Below are 6,673 nucleotides of genomic sequence, written 5' to 3'. Positions count from 1 at the left end.
TCAAGAAACCTAAGGAGGACCCCACCGCCCTCAAGAACTTCTGGCCCATCTCCCTGCTCCCGTTCCCGGAAAAGGTCATTGAGAGAACTGTCAACGAACAACTGACCCGCTACCTCGAGGAGAACAACATCCTGGACCCTTCCCAGTCCGGGTTCCGTAGCAACCACAGCACCGAGACTTCCCTCATCGCCACCACCGATTACATCAAGTCCCAGCTGGACAATGGAGAAACGGAGGCCCTCATCCTCCTGGACCTGTCAGCCGCCTTCAACACGGTCTGTCACCACACACTACGAACACGCCTCCACAAAGCGGGGGATCCAAGAGAAGGCCCTGGACTGTACCTCCTCCTTCCTCTCCGGCAGAACCCAGAGCGTCCGCCTTCCCCCCTTCCCCTCCGAAGCCACCGAGATCATCTGCGGCGTACCCCAGGTCTCATCCCTCAGCCTAACTCTGTTTAACATCTACATGGCACCGCTCGCCCACGTCGCCCGTCGGCACGACCTCAACATCCTCTCCTACGCCGATGACACCCAGCTGATACTCTTTCTCACAAAGGACCCCCACACCGCCAAAACCAACCTTCACGAAGGAATGAAGGCAGTTGCTGAATGGATGAGGAACAGCCGACTGAAGCTGAACTCGGACAAGACGGAGGTCCTCATCCTCGGATCCTACCCTTCGGCCTGGGACGACTCCTGGTGGCGGACCGCACTAGGAACCGCTCCAACACCCACCGACCACGCACGCAACCTAGGGGTCATCCTCGACTCCACCCTCTCCATGACTAAACAGGTCAATGCCGTCTCCTCCTCCTGCTTCAACACCCTCTGCATGCTCCGTAGGATCTACAAGTGGATCCCCACTGAAACGAGAAGAACAGTCACCCAGGCACTTGTTAGCAGCAGGATGGACTATGGAAACGCCCTGTACGCAGGAGCCTCGGCCAAACTCCTGAGACGGCTCCAACGCATCCAGAATGCCTCTGCACGCCTGATCCTCGACATCCCTCGCCGCAGCCACATCACACCCCACCTGAGAGACCTGCACTGGCTCCCGGTCAACAAGAGGATAACCTTCAAGCTCCTCACCCACGCACACAAGGCACTCCACAACACCGGACCAACGTACCTCAACAGACGACTCAGCTTCTACACCCCCACCCGCCAGCTCCGCTCTGCCGACCTCGCCCTCGCTACAGTCCCCCACTTCCGAAGAGCGACCTCAGGCAGCAGATCGTTCTTCCACCTCGCTGCCAAGACCTGGAAGACCCTCCCCATCCACCTACGTCAGACCCAAGACCTGCTGACCTTCAGAAAACTCCTCAAGACCTGGCTTTTCGAGCAGTAGCAGCATTCCCCTCCCCGAAGCGCCTTGAGACCCTCACGGGTGAGCAGTGCGCTTTACAAATGATATGATTGATTGATTGATTGTTAAAGGGTGGTAGTGAGGGAATCCGTGGCAGAGGGAGTCATTGGGTCACCAACAAACATTGTCGCACAGGGCGGCCACTTCTACTTCCCACAGTTCTAACACCAAATCAAAAACGTTGATTTGAAATCCCCTCGAATCTGCAGCATACCTTCAAGTCAATGTATGATTTAGTAGTGGTCTCGGTTGTTCTAAGTCTTTTTTTGTTTATGTACAATCATTATTTGTTTGCAATGGTGTCTTGTATTTTGTATTATATGTGTTGTGTTTTTGCACTTAAGATAATTCTGGCGAGTAATGTGCCCACACACAAAAAATATTGTCCTACGAGGCTTAGCATGTGCGTGTGGGGGATACTGGTGAGAGGATTTATGTTAAAACAAACTACTAAGTATTAATGTCATCCTAAGGTGGCACACTGATGGCACGGAAAGATAACGGAGCCTTTTGAAATTTGCGGTTATATCCATGGTGTGAGGAGTTTTGTCTTGTTTAGTTTTATATTTTGAATGATCCCGCCCCTCATTACCTCAACAGGATCGCTCCCCTTTATGAGAGAGAACTGGAATTTTCATCATGCACTCATCTGGAAACAACCAGTTAACATGTAGTAAAGAATATCCATCTTTGTGAAATCTGCACCTGGCTTTTCCATCCAATGTGTCAAATGTAATCCATTTAATACAGTCTCAAATATATGGACTTATTTCACTTCTATATTTATCTTTTTGTCCATTTTACTGATGTACACGTTAGGTCTCTTCAGTGACGCCAAATGAAATCAATAGTCCTTGTTGTCCCTTTCTGTGATGTCACTTCCTGTGATGATACATTCACATTAGAGGGGCCTCATCTTCCCTCACACACGGAGCCCCAGAAGTCCCAGGACCGTCCCTGCCTACATGGGAGCTGCACCTTGTGTTGCGCGCACTGCAGGGCTTTAAATGGGCCGGTGCTGAGTACCGTCCTCATTCCGTCAGGTCGACGTGCCCGGTCTTGTGAGCACGCCTCACATTCTTACACTGTGACACGTGCTCACATGGTGGCATTTCACACCGAATTCACACTGGTGGCGAGGTGGCACAGCCCAGCCAGGTCTGACGTCACCCCAGGTGGCTGCTGGGCGGGAAGGGATGGAAGCCCTTTAAAAGGGGCCGTTTGGGCTGCTTTTCTCAATCTTGTTTCCCGGCTCAGGAGCGCGGAAAACAAAGTCACAGCTCACGAGGGTGAAGCACAGAAGAGGGCCTTCTGCATCACCTCAGGTAAGTACCCAACCTACCCGTGCTTGAAAGAAAGGAGCGTGCTTGGGTCAAGCAGGGGCGCTTCACCCCTGCGCCCTGCACGACACCTCTCCAAGGGGCTCATCCAATCCGGGGTCCCAGCAGAGGCAGGAACAAGACGAAAGGAAGCTGCTGAATCGAATCCTTTCCTCCTCTTCCCGCCTCTGCTGCTGGCCGGCTCCTCCCCCCAAGGGCGCATCTTCAGTGGCGCTTCACCCCTGCGCCCTGCATGACACCTCTCCAAGGGGCTCATCCAATCCGGGGTCCCAGCAGAGGCAGGAAGAAGACGAAAGGAAGCTGCTGAATCGATTCCCTCCCTGCCCTCCGGCCTCTGCTGCTGGCCGCTCCTCTCCCCAAGGGCGCATCTTCAGGGGGGTTTGTATGGGGTGTACCACCCCTCCCCCAATTATATTTTGCATTCGGTCCGGTCCTGTGGCGTGCATTCAGCCTTGGAGTTGGTACCTAAAACACTTGGGCAGCAGGGACCATGTTATCTGGGCCAGCAGGCCTTTGAAATCACAGGTGGAGGCACAGAGGGGGGGTTTCCTTTCCGATGGCCCCTGGAATGTTAAACACTTTTTTGGGTGGGGATTAGTCTTTAGTATTTTGCTGTTTTGATGGTCTTCTGTGTCGTTTATGCAACTCTCACATTTACACCAGAAGGGTTGAGATTTTTAGCTGACAAGCAGATTAGTGTATTCCACGGTTGCTTGCAAACATTTTTCTTTGTCTAGGATCACATAATGTGTTAAAGTGGGTAAGCCAGGATTAATTCCAGGTGTTCTGGCTTCACATTCTGCAGTTGCACCGCGCCATGTGAAGCCAGACAACCTGGAATAAATCCTGGCGTCCCCACTTTACCAAATTGTGTGATCCTAGCCAATTGTTTTTATGTTCCCTCCTTTTTCTTCATTATCACATATAGGTGACCCATGCAATATGACTTCAGGATATGCGCTTTACAAAATCCTCCTCTATGTTTGATAGATACATTATAATGACGTTCATGTATAATAGGAACCCCGCCCACTCCAGAAGATGCACACACCAACAGATTTAACTCTTAGTTCAATATATTGGCATTGTTGTCAGGTCGGAGGGAAGAATTCATGTTTTTAAATTCACCTTTGAAAACTATCACTTTAAACGAAAAAATGCTTCTCAACGCACTGATATAATCTGATGTAAAACTGATCTGCATGTTAATGAAATAACACTTTTTTAATTTGCAAGAGGCTTTATTTAATGTTTGCACTTTTGCTGCAAGATGTGTTTAAAAATGAGAGTTGGTACAGTTAAGAGGTGCAGGACACCCTAGTTACTTTCTTTCTTTAACTTCACTTAACCTTTAAATAAATGCTTGCATGTTTATTTAGCATCTTGTTCCTGTCAGTGCTTAGTGGAGTTGACTGCAGCCTGGTCCTGCTGTTGATCAGGGTCCGCACCTAAAGGTCAGTGCTGTATAGCATTCTGTTAGTCCACATCCAGAAAGATGAAGCATACTAAAGACGGTCATCCTGGTGGCCCTAAACGTGGAATGCTTCGCCTACAGCAAACTCTTTCGTGGTCCAGTCATGGGCCGTGGGCCCTGGCCTCTCCGCCGCACTCTTAGAGCCGCAAACTCTTTTGTGGTCCAGTCATGGGCCGTGGGCCCTGGCCTCTCCGCCGCACTCTTAGAGCCGCAAACTCTTTCGTGGTCCAGTCATGGGCCGTGGGCCCTGGCCTCTCCGCCGCACTCTTAGAGCCGCAAACTCTTTCGTGGTCCAGTCATGGGCCGTGGGCCCTGGCCTCTCCGCCGCACTCTTAGAGCCGCAAACTCTTTCGTGGTCCAGTCATGGGCCGTGGGCCCTGGCCTCTCCGCCGCACTCTTAGAGCCGCAAACTCTTTCGTGGTCCAGTCATGTGCCGTGGGCCCTGGCCTCTCCGCCGCACTCTTAGAGCCGCAAACTCTTTCGTGGTCCAGTCATGGGCCGTGGGCCCTGGCCTCTCCGCCGCACTCTTAGAGCCGCAAACTCTTTCGTGGTCCAGTCATGTGCCGTGGGCCCTGGCCTCTCCGCCGCACTCTTAGAGCCGCAAACTCTTTCGTGGTCCAGTCATGTGTCGCAGGCCGTGGCCTCTCCGCCACACCCTTAGAGCTGTGCAGGCCGCAGACTCTTTTCACAGGGGGGCTTCTCGTGTCGGGACTCAGGAAAGACACAGCTGCCGGCAGAGATAGGGTCAAACCAGTGAGGTTAGATGTGCTCCACAGCTGCACTGATTCTCCTCTACCCGCCCTCACCACCCGCATGGGCAACTATGGCTATTAGAGCAGCACTGGTAGCAGCACGGCAGAGCCATGAAGCAGGCCTGCCCAGGCTTAGCTGGTACGCGCTACATGTTCATGAAGTAGGGTGGGGGTTGGTGTTGCGGTTACCCAGTGCCTAATGCATCCACTTAAAGAATGTGTGTTTGACCTCTTGGTCTCCGCTTTAAATCTCAGGAGGTTCACTTAGCCTTTCATCCTTCTGAGGATGATACAATTAGTAACATTCATTTGGGTGGTAATATACATCTTTCAGAAAGCACCAAAATACCTCAAGGGATAAATGTACACTTTACTAGTAAGTTCTCTTCCAACATTTCCTCCTGCTGTGTGTGGTTCTCCTGCCAGGTGCCACGGCTCACATTGGAAACCCCTTTCTTTAATTCAGACCGCCTCCACTTGCTTTGCTACTACGTAAGGGTCCCTTTACTATGGTGCAAGGAATGGGGTTTCTTGGCTTGGGATTGGCGTCTTCCCCCATTTCGCCAGGCCCCACCCTGGTTTCATCACGAGGCCTTTAAATCAATGCCTTTGTCCATCACCCCTCCTTGTTAGCTGGATACTCAATGGGGCTTCTTGTGAAATCTCAGGCTCACGCCTCCCTAATATTCTTCACTAGGCTCCGCCCCTGCCTCGCCCCATCCATCCAGCCCCGGATAGCAGTTTCCTACCAGCTCAGCGAGACAGCTGTCTGCAGGGGGTTCAGCTGACCCAGCAGGTGAGACTGCTCCGGGAATCGACAGCAGGTGGAGAGACAGATGAGAGCACAGGAACAGCGTTTACTGGATGAAGTCAACCCAGGGCAGTCGGGATGTGTCATTTCATCCTAACAGCAATAATAAGGCACACTGATTGAACCCCTAAAGGTAGCTCTGTTCTGATTGAACCCCTAAAGGCAGCTCTGTTCTGATTGAACCCCTAAAGGTAGCTTTGTTCTGAGCCGACTGCCCTGTAACCTCCGCCTCATCCAGACAAAAACCCTCTTTGAAAGTCCCTTAAACCCTGGATTCTCACCTCTTCGATGCCCGGTGCAGAGCCCTGAGCGAACTCTTCCAATGCTGTCTCAGTCGCTGTTGCAGTAAACCTGCACCTCACTCATCTATAGCACCTTGATGCGCCTTGGAGCGACAGCGGCGCTCTATAAATACCACATGACATACCAGCGCTGCGCCCCACCACCTTGAATCATTCTTTCATCAGATGCTTTGAAATTGCATTTTCGTTTCATTTATTTTTAATGTGGGTGATGTGTGAGAGCTTAATACAGACATTCTGCCGAGAATGTTTGTGTTTGTTTCATGCAACATCCATTAAAGTTTCTTTTAGATCAAAACAGGACCTCGCATATGAGAACTGGGGGTGTCACAGATTATGTGCAGTAATATTGGTGAGCTGCTGCTGCTGTTGCAATATTTAAAACACGTCACTTTCCATGAATATTAGATGTAAAAACATTTAGGATTTAGACGAGTGCCCCTGTGCGCTGTGAGAGACCTGGCCAAAGAGGGCATGAAAGAGCTGCAACTGGATCATAAATTCAATACGGTTTCAGATGGGGGCCCCAAAATACATTTGGCCCAGGGCCCCGTAAATACAGTCGACCCAGGGCCCCAAAAATCCTTCCAAAGTCTCTGTCCTACACACACAGCATGTTTGGTGCA

At 51.2% G+C, this 6,673-nt stretch overlaps 1 protein-coding gene across 1 annotated transcript in view; it reads left to right on the top strand.

Moving 5' to 3' along the window:
* Positions 1-2,643: 2,643 nt before the first annotated feature.
* The window catches only part of LOC147725694 (uncharacterized), an 80,421-nt gene continuing 76,391 nt past the window's right edge, over positions 2,644-6,673 (top strand). Inside the window, exon 1 of the mRNA XM_086964481.1 lies at positions 2,644-2,693. The gene's annotated coding sequence lies outside the window, so the exon portion shown is untranslated. The remainder of the gene's footprint in view (positions 2,694-6,673) is intronic.

This window comes from Lissotriton vulgaris, chromosome 3_2 (assembly GCF_964263255.1).
Source record: "Lissotriton vulgaris chromosome 3_2, aLisVul1.2, whole genome shotgun sequence".
Lineage (NCBI taxonomy): Eukaryota > Metazoa > Chordata > Amphibia > Caudata > Salamandridae > Lissotriton > Lissotriton vulgaris.
The sequence above is the reverse complement of the archived record's forward strand: the minus strand, read 5'-3'. Positions and strand labels throughout refer to the sequence as shown.